The following is a 19,468-nucleotide window of genomic DNA, read 5'->3' on the forward strand; positions in this document are numbered from 1 at the left end:
GCTTTGTATTTAATATCATCTTGCAGTGGAATTATTCTCAGTGTTGTGCATCTGGAACTTCACTACTTGTCACAAACAGCCACTCCTAATTTTCTCCTGTATTTAATGACATAGTCTATGGTCTGAATGTCTTTGTCCCCTACCAAATTCACACGCTGAAATCCTAACCCCCAAAGGTAACGTTATTAAGCGGGGCCTTGGAATGTGATTAGTTCACAAGGATGGAGCCCTTCTGAATGGGATTAGTGCTCTTATAAAAGCACAAAGGCCCCTGGCCCCTTCTACCACGTGAGGTTACAAAGAGAGGTCTGTAGCCTGGAAGACGGCCCTCACCCAGCCACGCTGGCAGCCTGATCTCGGACCTCCAGCCTCCAGAACAGGGAGCCATAAATTTCTGTTGTTCACAAGCTACCCAGTCTGTGGTATTTTCTTACAGCAGCCCGAACTGACTAAGGCATGTTAGGAAAAAAGTACTCACGGTATAAAATGGAAAGAATGCAAGGTTTTACATAAAGTATAATCTCAATTTTATGAACATTTTTTTTTTACTGATTTATAAGTTAGTATGAGAGGCAGTGTGCCATGGTTGGAGAAAGCACGGACCTGCAGTCAGAAAAACTAAGGTGTGGATATGGCCTCTGCTGCTTACTGCCTGTATGAACTCTCTGCTCCCCTGCTGTCTTATCTGCAAAACGGAGAGCGTGGGGAAAGAAGAACATTTATTTCAGGAAAGTTGAACTAAATCAGAACTAATTTAAGTGAAACACCTGACACACAGAAAGCACTCAATAAATGATCTTATTATTTTGAGGAGGGACTAGAAAGAGCCAGCCTCATAGGCATATGACTGTGGCCACATGGGGCCTGGCACTTGGAAGGGCTCCGAACTTGGTTTAATGCTGTGCTGCTGCCATCTTAAAATTTGTAATAATTTTTTAACAAGGGGCTCCTCATTTTCATTTTGCACTGGGACCTGCAAATTAGAGAGCCGGTTCTGGGAAAACACACACACACACACACACACACACACACACACACACACACACAGAAAAGACTGAAAAGCAATAAACCAAAATGTTAACAGTTTATCTTTGGGTGATTTTTATTTTATTGCTTATCCTTCTGTGTATTCTACATTTTCTGTAATGAACATATATTACTTTTTTAATCAAGAAAAAAAATGAATACATGTTCCTTTATAAAATTGTTCTCCCCATTTTGCAGATGAGTAAAACCAAGATAACAGATAGGAAATGACTCACCTAAGGCCACATTCTGACATGTGAGTAGGAAACTGGGGTTCTAGTTCTGCACCCCTCTCTCAGGTCTGAGTTACCCAGTGTTTCCACAAGAGTCTCTTTGGGCCTCTGACTTGGTTTGGGCACCAGCACCACCCTCTGCAGAAGGACCCGTCGGAAGCCCGGGATCACTGCCCTGAGTGCACCCACTCGGGCTGACTGCTCTGGGAGCTTCAGAAGCAGAAGCCACGGTCCTGTTCTCGAAGGGTTTCCAGACTAGTTGTACGCAAGATGGTGAAGTAAATACTGCCGTGCGCACTCTAGATGCTGCGAGAACAGCGGGGGAGGAACTGGCTGTCAGAAGAGCAAATGAGAGCATTTAGCACAAAGCCTTTTCAGTAGGGCTGCTCACCACGAAAACAGGAGGGATGCTGGAGTTGGCTCCTTTGAATGCCCCCCACCCCGCTCCCCCCTGCAAAGGTATCCAGAGGTGAGCAGAGGGAAGGAGGGGGGTATAAACGCGCAGGATAATCCCGTCTGTATTTTCCACACTTCGCGGCATTAAAGGTCTCTGACAAAATCCCACCGAGGTTTCTTTATTTCACGCTCAGAGCCCGAGCAGCAGCCAGCCCCGCCCTCTGGCTTCCCCTCCTGCGCTTCCTCTTCCGCTCCTGCTTCTCTTGGTTGAGCATCCAAATTCGAACGTTTGGCGCTGTTCCCCGACCATGCCACCACGGATGTCCCATGGAGGTCCGCACGCTTTATCCCGCTTAACCCAAACTGCTTCCTCCAAGGACCAGACCTTCGTAGACCAGCGTCTTTAAGGACCTTTAGAACTCATCTCGGGCAGAATTTTCTAGGCTCAGACTCGAGGCTCTGGGCTGAGATGAAAACAGGGGAAGCACTCGGGAGAGTTAATCAGCCAGGCTCACGCCGGTGATCCTCACATGAAAATTATCGTTAGCTCCATTATGGAGTTCTTCTCACTCCGCGCCAGGCAGGTAGTTTGCTTTACGTCCATGATCGGATTTAGTTTCATCCTCACAATGATCTTGATAAATCAGGCACTGTGGTCCCCTTTTTTACCAGGGGAAAGGAAGCAAAGTCACTTGCTCAACACAGCTAGTCAAAACCCATAGAACGTATGACACCAAGAGCGAACCCTAATGTACGCCTAGGACTTTGGGTGATCATGACATGTGATGTAGGTTTCCTGACTGTAACAAAGGTACACCTGTGGCGGGGATGTGACAGTGGAGGAGACCGTGCACGCGGTGGGGGGGGGTGTCTATAGGGACCCTCTGCGCTATGTGCTTGACTGTGCCGTGAGCCTAAAGCTGCTCTACAAAATAAAGTCCATCGCACACACACACACACACACACACACACACACACAACTAGTAAATAGTAGGACCAGGGGTTAAAACTAGGTCTGTGTCCTTAGGTGATGGTGAGATACTGTCTTCAAAAACCGGAGCTCTACTGCACAGGTAGCAATAATGATAGTGTGTGTGTGTGTGTGTGTGTGTGTGTGAGAGACATCCTACTATAGATCACAGTGGTGTGTCTCTGCATGTGTTAAGCAGTCACCCATGTAAACGGCCATAATTTTGACTGTGCTTTTAAAATGTTCTTCTTCCTGTTCTTTTTTTTCCCCTAATATGTCATTTCAAGACTTGAAAAACTCCACACAATTTTGTGTGACTTGTGATCACCCAGCGCCGACACACCCAAAGGCCCTTAGAGGCTTACGAGCCACGCTACCCGCTCAGAATTCGAGGGGTTCCCAGGAGGTACCTTAAGGGATAACTTGAGAAATAGAGGGTGGGACAGGTGAGACGGGAGTGATGTGACTCCAGGGTCCCAGCAGCCTCACTTTAACCTGCTTTATAGTAATATCTGTACAAGATTTCATGTACGAAAGGTTCCCTTGCTTTGAAAAGTTTGCAGTCTCTCTCTCCTACTACTAAGAAGACGTCAGCTATTACTCTCGCTTAAGCCCCCAAGAGAGTGCCAGGCACCTTTTAATCAGAGGTGAGAGGTGTTTCATACCAACACGAGGAGGCCCTGTTATTAATCATTCAGTGAACGGTGAGTCACAGTTAAAATCCCCCTACTCTGAATGCAAAAGAACACAGGGGAATTTTACTTACCACTACCAAGAGCATCCTGGGCCTCGTGGGGCATTCCCGTGAGAGCTGTGCGCCCTGAACTCCTATTTATGTCACATCAGCCTTGCCTACTGAACATCCATCAAGAGATGCACATCCATGGTGGGAATGGTTAATATGTGGTGGCCACTGCTCAGCAATGCTTTGAATATACGAATTTTGGTTTAGAATTTCACTGTCCAATATGGTAGCTACTGGCTATTTAAACGTAAACATACTGAAATTAAATACAACTTAAAATCCAGATTCTGTCACACTAGCCACATTTCACGTGCTCAGTTCCTCCATGTGACTAATGGCTCTTTTGCCAAACAGTGAAGATGGAAATGTTCTGTTGGAAAGTGCCAGAGTCACCCAATCTCATTCTTAATGATCCCTTTGGCCAACTGGGCCCCGTATCAGTCCCTGCACTGGCAGCTCTCTCCAAAGATCCCCCCAAAAGTTTCCCTTTCCCATCCATCCTAGCTCTAGGATTCCTGGAGCAGTGACTTTGGAAGTGGCTGAATTAATGTGTAAGTGAGCATAAATGAGTTTGTAAGTATGTTCTGAAGTTTGCCTTTATTCTCACTTCTGTATCTTGTTTGTTGTATGTCTGCCCCGTCTCCACTAGCAGAGGTAACAGATGGGGGTAATTTTCCCTAAAATTTGCCTAATTACATAAAGACTCCTTGAGAAATCCTTAACTTTTACTTACTAAAATTCAGACCTGGATCTGAGATCTTATACTGTTACACAAGAAGTGTTTAACATAAACACACATTAGAAACAGAATTTAAGAGCTGAAGGGATTTAGGAATCATCTTTTTTGACAGCATCACTTTTCATGGAGGAGAATATAAGACCCAGAGAGGTTCAGTAATGTGCCTGAGAACCTACAGTGACTCAGCACACACAGGATCCCAGGTCACCCGGTTTTCACCCCAGGGCTTCTCTCACAATTCAGCATTAAGGGGTCTTCTTACTGCTGGCTTCTGTAGGACCCGACAGCTCTTTGCTCCCCCTACATAGCAAGACAGCCCTCAGGTCTCACAGTAGGCCCCCTATTCCATGACCACTTTCTGAGTTGCTCTGAGTGTTTACTTATCTATAAGTTCAAGCATAGTAAAAAAAAAAATACTTCCCAAGAGGCAGTTTCCCTAAAAATGTCCCTTGGGCTTCCCACTGCAGAAGTCACCCTAGCAGTAAAGAGAAACAGACTGAAGAGCCTCCTTGTAGGTATAGTTTCAGTATTACAGCCAAAGGTCAGAAGCACTCTCCACTAGAGCTTAACTTTCCATGCATGTGTCTCACAAGGGCATGTATTTTTTATTTTATATCGTATTGTCCTTGCAGTGGGAGCTCAGCTGTCACCTCTCAAGTGGTAATAAGACTTGAAAGACGTGGTCTGGCATAGAAAACAAACTTACGATTACCAATGGGGATAGTGGGGTGGGGGGAGCAGGGGGGATAAATTAGGAGTTTGGGATTGACATATACACACTACTAGATATAAAATAGATAAACAACAAGCACCTGCTGTATAGCACAGGGAACCATATTCAATATTTTGTAATGGAAAAGAATCTGAAAAAGAACATATATATATATATATATATATATACACACACACACACACACACACACATATATGTAAATATATGCACACACCCATACACACACATATAACTAAATCACTTTGCTGTACACCTGAAACTAACACACATTATAAATTACCTATCCTTCAATTTTAAAAAAAGGTTATAAAAAATAAGATAAATTTTTAAAAAAAGGACCTGGTCTGGGAGCTTGGACATGGCTGTGGTAATGAAGACTCTGGATCCTCTTTCTGTTTAGAAACAGAAGTCAGCAGACTATGACCTGTAGGGCCAAACTGGGGCCACTATCTGTTTTTGTTTTTTTTTGGGGGGGGGGGGTAGGAGTTTATTAATTTATTTATTATTTATTTTTGCTGTGTTGGGTCTTCGTTTCTGTGCGAGGGCCTTCTCTAGTTGCGGCGAGCGGGGGCCACTCTTCATCACGGTGCGCGGGCCTCCCACTATCGCGGCCTCTCTTGTTGTGGCGCACAGGCTCCAGATGCGCAGGCTCAACAGTTGTGGCTCACGGGCCCAGCCGCTCCGCGGCATGTGGGATCTTCCCAGACCGGGGCTCGAACCCGTGTCCCCTGCATTAGCAGGCACATTCTCAACCACTGCGCCACCGGGGAAGCCCCCACTCTCTGTTTTTGTAAATAAAGTTTTATTGAAACACGGCAATGGTCCCTTATTTACACATTGTCTATGGCTGCTTTCAGGCTGCAATAGCAGAGTTGAGTAGTTGCAACAGAAACCAGATGGCCTAAAAGGCTAAAAAATGCCTGTTCTCTGTCCCTTTACAGAAAAAGTTTGCCGAGCCCTGGTCCAGAGTCACAGAAGATAAACCACTTTCTAAATCCTGCTTGCTATTTACTTCCAAATGATGCTTATGAGGTGGGGAAAGGTCCAAATCCAGGAAAAATCTTCCAAACTAAAACCATTATTACAGCCAATTACAGCTGGTTCCTTTTAAAACCAATGTGCTTATTAATAAGGATTTCGGGGGCAGAATATATTCAGGTGATTTTCTCTTTTGAATTTTCACGTTCTGGTTTCCCCTCCATTTAGCCACATGCATCCATACTGTCCACAGGATGACTGGGATTGTTACAGATAGAACTGCAAGGAGAAATTAATAGTTGACATTTTGCTTCTGACATCCCAAATACGGTTTTCCAGCAAGACGATATTTTTGATAGCCCGGTTTTGTTGAGAAGGAGGATTTTCTCAATTTCTTTATTTCCTTTTTGAATTATTATCATAGAGTCCCACATAAGGCAAGTCCCAACCAAACAGAGAGAGAAGACAAAGCCCACCTTTTCTGATCCTAGGTTACGAGGATCGTGGGAAGAAGGAAAGCAGAGGAAGAGGAAGCAGGTGTTCCGACACGGGTGTCAATCTCCCCTCTCTGAGCCAAAATCATGGGTAAGAGCATGCATGACTCTGAATCCAGATTGCCTGTGTTAAAATCTTGGCTCAACCCCGGGCAGTTTAACCTCTTTGTGTTTCTGTTTCCTCATCTGTAAAACAGGGGTAATGGTATTACCTTCCTTGCAGAATTGTTCTGAGAACAGAGTGAGTGAGTGTTGAAGAGCTTAGAATAGTGTTTGTTTACTTAGGGGCATTGTGGTGGAGGATGCAGAGGAGGGATGTTACAGTAGATCTTGGAAGGAACGCTGAGAAGAGGGTGGGCTCTATCTCTCACTCCCATTTTGGGGTCTGGAAGGAGATCACCCTAAAGGCTGCCCCTGCACCAACCTGGAGCAGCCCCATCAAAGCAAATTCTTCACCAGAAGTGGGGCTGAGCTTGTCCTTCTCCAGCGACTCAGGACCAAGAGCTGAGTGCCTGGTAGGAGGGTTTCCAGAGGGAATCGTCTTGGGGCGGGGGCAGGGGCAAGGAGACCACTGAGCTGGGACCACTGGGAGGGCATCTGAGTCATAGCAGGTCTCAGATGGTCCAGTCACCATCAGAGCCCAGATGGGGCAGAGTCAGCAAGGGAGCCCACCACGTCCGTAAGAGCAAAGAGAGAAGGACCATGGGTTATCCTGGCCACAGCCATCAGCCACTGACACCAGCAGGAGGCCCAGGAGCAGGCCCAGCCTCACCCCAGCAGTCACCAAGCCAGGGGGCGCCTGGCCCCTGCCAACAACTCCAGAGTAGAAACCAGCAGAGATGGACAGGCCACCACCCCTCCACCACCAAGCATTTGGAAACCACACCCCTCTCCTGTGGGGAGGAGGGGTGGAAACTGGAAAGACTGTGTATTCTATCTAAACTGTTTACTATTTAAATTAAATACAAGTATGTTCAGACATCCCTGGTGGCGCAGTGGTTAAGAATCCGCCTGCCAATGTAGGGGACACAGATTCGATCCCTGGTCTGGGAAGATCCCACATGCCGCAGAGCAGCTAAGCCCGTGCACCACAACTGCTGAGCCTGTGCTCTAGAGCCCACGAACCACAACTACTGAGCCCATGTGCTGCAACTACTGAAGCCCGTGCTCTGCAACGAGAAGCCACCGCAATGAGAAGCCCACGCACAGCAACCAAGAGTAGCCCCCGCTCACCGCAACTAGAGAAAGCCCGCGCGCAGCTACGAAGACCCAACGCAGCCAAAAATTAAATAAATAAATATATAATTCTTTACAAAAATTCCAAGTATGTTTATTACATTAGGTTGAAATATAGTCCTCATATCACAGTTCAGCCCTCCCTCTCACCACTTGTCCAGCAGGATGGGGACTTTTATAAACAGATCATTCGGTAGAAGTAAAGAAATTGCCCTTTTTATTGTTGCACATTTGAGGGTGGCAGGAATACATTTGTGACTCTGCCACTCTCCCCCCACCTTCAAACTGGATTACATGCTTAATGTCTCCTCTCACGCCCACACATACACAAGCTGGTGTCTAAAACCAGCTTCAGGAACAAGCCCGAGGAGTTTTCGGCTCTAAGGTAAACAAGAGAAAGAAAACCTTTCCAAAAAAACGACTCATTCCTGGTAGCTTTATTTTAAAAGCAGGGAAAATGCAACTCCTTGCATAAACAGAATTTGAAAGCACAACTTTTTTCTGCTCTCTTTCTAGCTAATCAAGGGAGAAAATGACAACCAACCTGTCAATAAAAATGTATTGTTCACTCACTTCGTAGAATAAGGCTTATGCTTTGGGTCTATTAGGTAAACTACAATTTTTTTTTTTTTAACTTTTAGGGACAGAGGGAACAAAGGAAAGAGCAGAAATCCCTAAGCTTCAGTCTTGGGAATACGCTGGAGGCCACCCACCCTTGGTGACTGGAGACCCCACTCAGTTCCACCAGCGTGAAGTCAGACAGTGTCCTCAGGCTGTTCCTCAATTTCCAGGATAAATCCACAGGGTTTAGTAAAGCTCTAGCTCAAAGCAGACTGCATGACCTCAGACGGCTCCTCTGGGGCAGGAGGGGAGTTGGGGCCACTGGGGTAAAAGCAATGCTGTCACCACCAACTCAAAAGGCCACCTGTCAACGTGCCACATGCCACTGCCTGGAGCGTGCACACATGGGCACACACACACATACGCACACGTGTATGCACGTGTACACTCCCCAGGGGCCGAGGCCAGGACGGCATCCCACATCAGATGGGTGGATAGCAGGTCTGTCTCGCCAGCCGGGAGCTCTCTCCCACCCAGAGAGAACAGCAGAGACCAGAAGGCAGAGCCTGGACAGCCCACGCAGTCTGACCAACACTGGCCTGTGAAGGCAGCAGGATGGAACCAGAAAGCGGAATCATCGACCTTCAAGTAAGTTCTCTGTGGGAGAAAGGGGAGTGGAGACGGGGAGCAGAGGTGAAGTTGGGGAGGAAGGATGAATGTTTTGGTCACTTGATATTCTCCCCTTGCGCCCATTCCCTTTATCTCTGCTTCCCTGCCTGGTTCTCTGCTTGTTCTGAAATATGTGAGAAATGTACTGTTTAAATCCCTCTTGGCCTCTGCGTCCTCCTGTCAAAGAGTTAATTACGCTGGTATTACCAGAAAACCATTTCACAGTCCAAACGGTGCTTTTCCCCAAACCCCAGGACTTATTTGAGGGCTGCCAGGCAGTTCTGCAGAGAGGGGGAAAGATAGGAGTTTGCGGTTAGGGAGGGGGCAGCTGGCCAGCTCTGCATTTCACAGGTTGGAAAAAACTGGAGCCATTCCCCAAATCTCCCCACAGGACAGAGCGTCTCATTTGAACAGGGCAAGGGAAGGACATCAGGGTAATTGACCAGGAGGAAGCAGAGACCTGTGCTCCCCTCCCTGGGACAGGTGTGGCGGCACCCGAAGGTCCAGTCCAGCATCGCAGGAGGCAGAGGAGGGTTCTGGTGGGAGGGGGTCAAGTCGCTGGGATCAGTACTTTCTGACTCTGTCTACTGAACAGGGTCGACCCTCCTAATTTAGAGACCACAGAGGTTGATGAGAAACTTTCAGAGTCGCACAGTTGAAGGATGGAGAAGGACTCTGGAGAGCAAGCATTTCTGATCGCAGAATCTGTTCTTCAAATACAATCTTAACCAGCACCCCATACCTGCTTCAGGTCGAAGGGGAGCTGCTGGGTATGTGGAGCAGGGTGGTGGAGCCTCCGCCTCAGCCCCTCCACCCCTGGGACAAAACCAGGGAGGTTCTAGGGTTGCTTGGAGACCTGTGTCCAAACCATTGATGCAGTATGACCACATCTCAGTGTGGCTTTCCTTGTCACCCAGCCTCAAACGTGGTCTCACCTCGTTTGCTGGTCCCTCCACCTGGAATGCTCTTTTGCTTGCCTGGTCTCCTCTAACACTTTCAGGTCTTGGCTGGAATGCCACCGCCTCGGGGAGACCTTCCCTCCCCGCTCTCAGAGGAAACCTCCTCCCAGTTTGTCCTTACCCATCCCTATGTGCAGTTGTGCTATTTGTTTATTGCTTATTCAACCTAATCACTCTCATTAGGACATAAACTCCAGGAGAGCAGGGCCTCCTCTGTGTATTTATTGCCGGATCCCTAGTGTCCGGGGCTGCACTTGGTACACAGCAGTTGCTCAGAAAATATCTGTTCAATGAAGGAGTTAAGGAAACCATGAGGGGGTCAACTATAAGGTCGTCAGTCAGGACTTCAACCCAAGTTTCTGACCAGGGGTGTTTTCTCTTCTTACTTCGTCTGGTTCTTGCTTCCACTGGAACCTGAGTAGCTAAGGAAACAGTATTGTTCATTTTCAGTCTCTGAAGAACAAGTGTCTTACGTGCGGATGGGTTAAACAATCCTAAGTTACAGGCTAAGGACTCTGCACTTGAAAGAAAGGTTCAGAAAGAAAGAGGTCGGTAGGACTGCGGAGGAAGGACCAGCCAGACCTTGAAAAACATATCTACCTCTGGCAGGTAGCTGCCGTGAGGGTGCCCTTTTCTTCTTCACTAGAAGGAGAGTTATTCTCTCTCTCTTAATATACTTTTTTTTAAATTTATTTTTATTTATTTATTTTTGGCTGCTTTGGGTCTTCGTTACTGCACGTGGGCTTTTTCTCTAGTTGCGGCAAGCAGGGGCTACTCCTTGTTGCGGTGCGTGGGCTTCTCATTGCGGTGGCTTCCCTTGTTGCGGAGCATGGGCTCTAGGTGTGCGGACTTCAGTAGTTGTGGCACGCAGGCTCGGCAGTTGTGGTTCGTGGGCTCTAGAGCACAGGCTCAGTAGTTGTGGCACGTGGGCTTGGTTGCTCCGCGGCATTTGGGATCTTCCCGGACCAGGGATCGAACCCGTGTCCCCTGCAATGGCAGGTGGATTCTTAACCACTGCACCACCAGGGAAGTCCCTAATATACTCTTTTATTCTGGAATCTTACTCACACCTCCCTTAGGTCATTTGTTTACTTGGTCAGAAGGTTATCCATTAGTTTCCACAACTTCCCGACCAGCTTTCTGGGTCACATTAAGTCTTGGATCCTTTTGGGGAAACTGCAGTCATCTGAGAAGGTGAGCTTCGGTTAAGGACAGGTGGAGGTGTCTGTCACCTCGTGGCACAATTTCACCCTCTCCTCACATGGCAGCTGCCACGTGAAATCCAGAGGAGAGACATGTATAAAGACTCTGGGATATTACTGACTGAATAAATAGTTCCTGCTCTGTTTGGGGGATGGTTTCCCACGGGTGGTACAGCTCTATTACTGTAACTCAGCATTTTATCCATTCATTCAACTCGTGTCCTCTGATCAATGAATGACAATATACTTCACTCTATGTTTGCTAGGTATGGAAAAGTTATCTTATTTCATGAGGTCAATATAGTGGGTTGAATTTCTATATGAGCTAAATAATGTTGCTCTGTTCTATAACCCCAAGACCAATTCTTAAACTTGTAAATGTGTTATTTATTCCAAGAATGACAGCTAGAATGTGAACGATTTACTGTTTTCCATCCTGATCACCCCAGTCCAAATAATGATAGCACAGTCTTTAAACCAGGCAACTTTCTTTGGCATATAAATATTGTTCTCCCCTTTATAATCCTGACCTTAGAGACTTCACTTATGTTAAGTACATAGGTTAAGTCTTATTGCTCAGTACCCCATCACCAAGACAAACCAAACCAAAGGAAGAAAAATATTCATTGAGCTTCAGCACTCCAAGCACCAAAGAAACCATGATACCTGACCTTAGAAAGCTTATAATTAAGTGAAGGAAATACACACAATTAACTATAATATAAACTGTTTAGTTAAAACAGTGTTTCCCAAAGATGTATTATAATTACCACGGATGGGTAGAAAAGGTACTACCAATGGCTGACAACTTCTTTGGAAAGATTTCTTTTTTTAAGATTTTAATTTTTAAATTTATTTTTGGCTGCATTGGGTCTTCGTTGCTGCACGTGGGCTTTCTCTAGTTGCGGCGAGCGGGGGCTACTCTTTGTTGTGGTGCGCGGGCTTCTCCTTGTAGCGGCTTCTCTTGTTGCGGAGCACGGGCTTTAGGCGTGTGGGCTTCAGTAGTTGTGGCACACTGGCTTAGTTGTTCCGCGGCATGTGGGATCTTCCCGGACGAGGGATCGAACCCATGTCCCCTGCATTGGCAGGCGGACTCTTATCCACTGTGCCACCAGGGAAGTCCCTGACAATCTTTGATTGTCACGGTTACCGTGATAGTTTTAGTGTGTGTTACAAAAAGTGTAACTAATCCATTAAACCTGTGATTTCAAAAGTTTTACCGCTTAGGACGACACTAAAGTGAGTGGCACGATACACTTTAACACCTTAGGCAGCCCTTGTGACTCACGTGGTCACACCCTGGATGTTTGAACAATTGTATGTCCTATCTGTTCAGAAGTGTGATGGTTCAGATGATATGAATCACAGGTGTGTGTGTGTCTGTGCGTACTGCTGGTTTCTTTTCAATAAAACACTGAAATCTCGAACAAGGTACAGCTGAAGTTTGGGAAACTCCAATCTAAAAAGCATTAATTTAAGTTTCTGCAGTCAACACTGCAGGTGCTTTCCCAGGTCAGGACCTGTGAGCCTGGGATGGCTGTAGTGGGACAGTTCCAAGTGAAAAAGAGTGACACAGTCCTCAAAGCAGGTTGCCTCTACCCGGGGAACGACGGGACCCGCCCCTCTCCCAGGCTCTGGACTTGACTCATTTTCCATCTTTCCCCAGCTCCCAGAGTCTGGATGTATGAAGGGGTGAGAACAATCCCTTTCTTCCCCTTCAGCCAGAGTTGCACCCCGACCCGGAGCGTGGAGTCCAAGCTGCCCTCCCTGCGCCTTCCCAAACTGAGCTCGTCTCCTGTTTGCAGACTCCCCTAAATAGATTCAGTCCTCCGCCCCCTTTTTCCCACCTGTGCTGGATGTGGAAGCAGACAGGAAGATGGTCGGAGATGGTCTCCTAGTAGAATAACTAAGACTCGTACATACCAAATGCAAATGCAGTGTGGAAGGGGTGAAGTACAGCATGAGACGGATAGAATGCAATGGGAGTGGAGAAAAAACTACTCATGAATAGGAGGCTGTAGACAAAGTGCTCGGGAAATAGTTTCAAATGGAAGTCCAGAAAACAACTTGTTAGTACGTATCAAGAGACTTAAAAATGACCCAGTAACCCCACTTCTAGAATTAGCCCAATAATCAGACACATGTTCAGAGGTGTGAGGATGTTCACTGAAATATTATTCATAACAAAAATGGAGTGTCCAACATTGAAGGAATGGTTAAGTAAATTTTGGTACATCTGTGAATGATATCGTGGAATATTTTTTTTCAATGTTTGGGACGACTATTTAAAGGAATACCAAAATTCTAATTATATCTCAATTCAAAAAAGTAGTAATATATACAGAATGTTTATACAGAAGTATATAAACATTTATCCCAATTTCCTTTAAAAATCACATAGAGTAAATACGTGCAGGAAAACTATTCACAAGAAACACGCCAAAATGTTAATACTTGTTATTTCTGGATTATAAATACTTATTTTCTTCTCTTACTTTTATTATATTTTTACTTTTTATTTCCTCTACATGTTTTCTACCAACCCGTATATTATATTTAGAAGAGAAAAAAACCTGCAGTTTAAAAAAGAAAATCAAAGAAGCAGATGTGCCTATACGCAAATGAGAAGATTTGTGACCATGAGCCATAGCGGATATATATACACATATGTATTAATTCCCCATCTCTGATTACCACAGAAGTAAACAGCTGACTAATCTTTTATGTAAGTAGGCTTCTCCTTTTAAGCGGTTGTCCCACTTTTTAAAAGTTTTACGTAGTATCGCAACTCTTGTTTTTCACATCTGAGAGTGCTCCAAAAATAGACCTCAGAAACGTAAAATCCAGGGACAAGTCTGCAGACCACTGGGCCCCTTCAGAGGGATACTATCAGACACGAGTTGGAGAGTGGGGGGCTGCATCCCTGAGTTATATTCTATACCTGACGATTCTAATAACATGTCCAGCTACCACCCACAGAAAAATGTAAAAATCACTTGTATTAAATAGAGAGATACAGAGGTGATAGCTAGACAGAGAGACTGATGACAGAAAGATCTGGGGTGCCTCCTTGGAGGAGGTGGTCACTGGGTGAACTCGGAAGCACGAACAGGACCCTGAGCAGCAGAGGACATTCTAGTCGTGAGGACACTGTGAACAAAGGCAGAAAATCATGGGGCATATTTGGGGAAGGATGAGCAACCCAGTTCGTCTAGACTACATGGTAAATGGAGGAGAGACAGCGAGAAATGTGATTATAAAGGTAGGTTGGAACCAGATCATGATGGACCCTGAAGGCCGTGTCACCCTCCTCTGGGATGAAGTGACCAATGACTCTGGTGATGGATGTTCTGTGCTTTGCAGAATCACCTGGGCTCTCAGATGGAGGTCCTGGAAAGAGGTGGGAAAGGAATGAAAACAGTGGCTGTGTCTCCCAACACCTAACCCCCTCCCAGAGCTGGGCTTAGAAATGGGACCTGGAGGGGCAGACCTAGCAGACCTAAGGCCTTCAGAAGAAAACTGAGGTCCAGAGATGTGTGATGTTTAATTGGGCCTTTAGAATCCTCACAAGTGACCTGTCCAAATCAGCCACCACACTGGGCCGCGTATCTAGACGGCAAACTCCTCAGTAAATACTGTATCTGTTGATAAACCCACGTATGTGGGTGAGTCAACAGATACAGTATTTACTGAGGAGTTTGCCAGGCAATTTGCCAGGCACAGTGAAAGGGTCTTTCGAATACTAGAAGCAAATAATCCTCCCACCCACCCCGTGGCCACGACTCTGCCTTTAATGGAGGAGAAACTGAAACTCAGGGAAGCCACGCGCCGCATCAGGGCAGGTGAGTGACAGGGCAGGACTCAAATCTAGGTTTTCTTTTTGCTCTGCTCTGGCTCAGTGGTTTTCAGATGTGGTCCTGGTGCAGCTGCTTCCCGTCCCTTGGGAGCTTGTTAGAAATGCAAATTCTCACTCCCCACTCCAGATCTGCAGGATCAGAAACCCTGGGCACCGGGCCCAGCAGTCCGTATCTTAACATGTCCCTTGGTGATTCTGATGCACATGAAGTTTCAGAACCACTGCTGAGACACGGCTGATTGATGCTGGGACAGCGGGCAGTATGGAGGCTCCAAGACTGGCCCCGTCTCTCCCAGGTAATGCTAGATCGATAAGCCAAGGCATAGCACTGGCACCAGACCTAGAGGAAGGCAGCCCACCCAGGGTCAGGCAGGGAGGCTGGCAAAGCAAGGGCCCGGGCTGGAGTAGATGCCAGGGAGGTGGGGTTGCCAGTCACTTTCTGAGAGCACAAAGGCTCTGAGCCTCCTAAGTCCAAACTTCTCGTTTTGATGCAGGCACCCCACACTGTCACTGCTGCTACCTGCCTGCCACATACCTGTGGGGATTTACACCCACTCTGATGAGAGATGGTTTGGGGTTACTGCAGCCTGGGAAACAGGTGTTTTAGACAGGCCCACCCCACTAGGGAGATTAAGCATGATGAAGGGCACCGGTGAAGATGGATGTCTCTCTCCCATCACCCAGCCCTGCATCTACGCGAGGAGGGCAACTCCGGGCAAGAGTGGGACTTTCCCACAGGGCACCCCGCACGACCGCCCGGGTCGGGGGTGCTCACTTTCTCTTGGGGTGGAGAAAAAAAGGCACAGGGCCTTGGGGACAGGAGGAGGGAGGGCGGGGGCAGTTCTCAAACACCAGCCAGGTGGGGTCATGCAATCCGGCGCGTCACTACAAAAGGGCTGCCGTGTCCTGGACGGCCAGCCTCTGAGCTGGGAGCTCGCCAGGCCCCAGCCAGGAAAATGGGAAACCCCTGGGCCTCTCCGAGGTGACCTCCCTGCTTCCACCGCCCCCGCCAAGGAACCGGGGCAGTTCACCCCCGGGTGCGAGGCTCAGGCTTCGCTCTTTGTTTTGTGTGCTTGCCTCGTGCCAGGGGAACACGTTTTCAGTCCTAATCTGTACGCAGCCAGGCTGCTCTCCTTCACGCAGCCGGGACCTTTCCCCTTCAGCTGCAGTTTCCTAGAAATGTGGCCGCCCAGTGTTATGATTCAAACAGCGCTCAGTCCCTATGGATAGCAGGGCAGGGCGGGGCTGGCAGTGCTGGACCTTTAGTGCCACGCCCTGTCTCTGCCTCTGCCTTCCTGGTTTTCCCAGCAACCTACGTGATTTAATGCCCATCCACACCCCCTGCTGTGAGCGGCCTTCGGGAGGGGGAGGGGTGGGGGTGGGGAAACAGGAGATCTTGCCAAACCCGTCATTGCTCTGGTTGCTATAGCAGCCTCTGTGAGCCGGACAGACAGTCAGGCCCTTCCCGGCCCCAGGCGGCTTCCAGGCTGCCGCGCTCAAGGAGCAGAAGCTGCAGGCTCTGGGTGAAAGCTGAGATTTCTTGTCTCCAGCAGCCTAGCGGGTGTGCGGGGAGCTGGAAGAGGAGGCGGGGGGAAGGAGGAGAGCAAGGGGTAGACAAGCTTCTGTTCAGTGCAGCGTCCACTGGTGTCCCCAGACCCCAAGAGTTCAGGATCGCCTGTACTGTCCCAACATGCATTTCCCAGTAACAGCAGCCCGCAGGGGACTGTCACTGTGCAAGACGGGGGGAGGGGGGGGTTTGGGGGGGAGTTGGGGGGGTTGTAAAAACACAGACCTACTAGAGAATGATCTTGAGGATATGGGGAGGGGGGAGGGTAAGCTGTAAAAAAGTGAGAGAGTGGCGTGGACATATATACACTACCAAACGTAAGGTAGATAGCTAGTGGGAAGCAGCCGCATAGCACAGGGAGATCAGCTGGGTGCTCTGTGACCACCTAGAGGGGTGGGATAGGGAGGGTGGGAAGGAGGGAGACGCAAGAGGGAAGAGATATGGGAACATATGTATATGTATAACTGATTCACTTTGTTATACAGCAGAAACTAACACACCATTGTAAAGCAATTATACTCCAATAAAGATGTTAAAAAAAGACGGGGGGGGGGCGGCGCAGAGAGGCTGAGGGACAGAGAGACAGGGACAGAGGGGAGCGCTGTTATTTTGTTTTCCATTCTCCATGGGACCTGCAGTATTTTTTCCTCCTCCCATAAGAAGTCAGCGTCCTCCCCCACCACCCTGATGTGACCTACTTATCTACACCCTTTAAAGGGAGGGACCCTGGAAGGCATCCCAGGCCAGGGCAGTTCTGAGTTTCAGAGACGAGCTCTTTAATAAGGGAAATCCAGAAGCTGTAAAATCGCGGGGGGGGGGGGGGCAAGGTGGTAGGGAGGTCGGGCAAGGCTGGGAAGAAGGGGGATAGAGGTGGGTGCCACTGGAGGAGAGTGCTCAGCAGCGGCCGCTGGCCATCAGGCCCGAGTCACGCCATGACTAAGGGGAAGGGGTATGGGGCGCAGGAGTGGCGGAGCAGCAGATACCGACTGCTGGAGAGAGCGCACAAACACAGGGAAAACCAGACAAGATGCCAGCTTCCCCACTGTCTGCCCCTAGTCCACTGAGCTGAGGTATCTCACCTCTGAGCCCCAGTTTCCTCATCTGCAAAATGGGGATAAGAATTTCTACCTCAGAAGACTGATGAAAAGATTACTTACCACACCCTCTGTTCCCTCCTAAAGAAAACTCGACTAGGTCTCAGAAAAATGGCACCCGTAGGATAAAAGCCACTACTTCTAAGCACTACCTACTCTGCAGGAGACGCTGTAAACGTAGTTTATCTCACTTAATTCTGCGAGGAATGTAATATGCCCGAAAAGGAATCCAAAGCTCAGAGGAGTTAAATCATTTATGCAAAGTCACACAGCTAGGAGCAGAGCTGAGCTTCACATTCATGGCTGTCCACTCAAGGCATGTGCTCTTAAACGCCTCCCCTGGACTGTAGCATCACTGGCCTTAATGAGAAAGGATTTGGCAAAACCTGTGTCCCCAAATCTTAAGTAAATTTAGAATGCTGAGTCAGATTGGGGCTGGAGGAATCAAAAAATAACTGGGCTGTATAATGCTATCGTTTTGTCCTCTTGGCACTCAGCAGAAGCTGTCCTGCAGTCTGGAGGCTGTAAACGGCTATCTGGTCTCGAGCTGCTGGGCCTCCAGCCTGGCCCCCCTCCAAGCCATTCTCCTCACTGTAGCCACAGAGAACATTTTCCTGCTCCCAGGAGTGGTTCCCAGTTGCCCTCAGCCGTACCCAATGTGGCCAGGGCCTCTCCTATCCTTAGTAGACCCTAGGCCTAGTAGGCAGGCCCTACCCCATTTTTTATAAAATGTACTAAAATACACCCATATCATTCACTAAACATGAATTTTTTCATGTATAAAAATTTGAAAGGACTTTTAATAATTTGAACGTTGAAATGATTAATTTAAATATTCAGTTTTCATATGTAGGTGCCAATGCATTTTTTTTCAGGCCTCAAATATTTGGTGCCTTTGTAAAGCTTATAAGCACTAAGCACATGGTGCCCTAATGGGTGAAACAGACCTCTGGGTAGTCCGGGGCCACCTCCCCTGCATCCCTTTTGTAAATAGTGTTTACTCTGCCTAGAATTTTGTTCCTCCTTCTACAGCTGTAAGTACTCACACCATTCTCCCCTCCCTCATTGCCCTGCAGTTTATTTATTTTGACCTAAGGTCATAGATACTTAACCTCTCAGTTTCCTTGTGTGTAAAATACGTTTTAATAAAACAGGAATAATAGCGATACCTACGTCATAGGATACGTTTTAAGAGGATAAGTTAATACATGAAGTATGATTCATGAACCATCACCTGGAAGCTTGTTAGAAATGCAGAATCTCAGCCCCGCCCCCCAGATGGACAGAATCGGAACAAGATTCCCCCGTGATTCAAAGGCACGTTTAAGTGTGAGAAGCACTGCCCTAAAGCACTTATGAAAATGCCTGTTACTTAATAAACACTCAATAAATGACAGCCGCGTTGATTACTACTGTCATGACTATTAAAGGTCAAGCTTTCATAGCTGTCTCCAGTTTCCCCTCTTGACTTACTTTTAACTTCCAAACTCTAGCTCAGTGGTTTTCACACGGAGTTCCTGGGGAACACTGGCATCCTGGGCGCATCCCAGCTAAATGCTGAGGTTAGTCAAGACGTGTTCATTTCCTGCACTCAGGTAGCCTCCCTCCATCTGCAGGAGACAGAAGGAAAGAGGTAATTGCAGTAGGTGGTGTGAAACCGGCTATCAAGAAAAGGATGCACAGGTGCTTCAGAGGCAGCTGACCCCGGCTTGCTGGGTCAAGGAAAGTGCTATTTAAATCTAAGAGCCGGTAACTCAGGATTCACCCCCAAAGTGTGGTTCCTATTTAAACGGTGGACTGACTGCTCCCACAGTGTGAGAGGGGCTGGAAAGGGCTTAAACCTTGCTCTAGGGAGCAAAGATCTACTAAGCAGGTCTAGATCGATTGGCCTTGCTGTTTGCTCCCCCAGGCAGACAAGGGAGCCACGGGGATTTGAGTCTGGACTCTACGTGGTGTCCTGGTACGAAGCCCAGTCACTTAAAAGAAATTTTGGCTACGTTGCCAACTGAC

At 47.7% G+C, this 19,468-nt stretch overlaps 1 protein-coding gene across 6 annotated transcripts in view; it reads right to left on the reverse strand.

Moving 5' to 3' along the window:
* Nucleotides 1-19,468, reverse strand: part of B4GALNT3 (beta-1,4-N-acetyl-galactosaminyltransferase 3) — a 215,516-nt gene that overhangs the window by 42,062 nt on the left and 153,986 nt on the right. For 4 of the 6 annotated variants that reach the window (XR_016394798.1, XR_016394800.1, XR_016394801.1 and 1 more), the window contains 2 exons: nucleotides 18,932-19,068; nucleotides 1,080-14,331 (listed from right to left, as the gene is read on the reverse strand). The gene's annotated coding sequence lies outside the window, so the exon portion shown is untranslated. Of the gene's footprint in view, nucleotides 1-1,079; nucleotides 19,069-19,468 lie in introns of those variants that run through there. The other 2 variants (XR_016394799.1, XM_089919957.1) reach the window with 2 other exon arrangements.

Source organism: Delphinapterus leucas, chromosome 11 (genome assembly GCF_059928025.1).
Source record: "Delphinapterus leucas isolate spDelLeu-1000000601 "Yukka" chromosome 11, BTC_Dleu_Yukka2, whole genome shotgun sequence".
Lineage (NCBI taxonomy): Eukaryota > Metazoa > Chordata > Mammalia > Artiodactyla > Monodontidae > Delphinapterus > Delphinapterus leucas.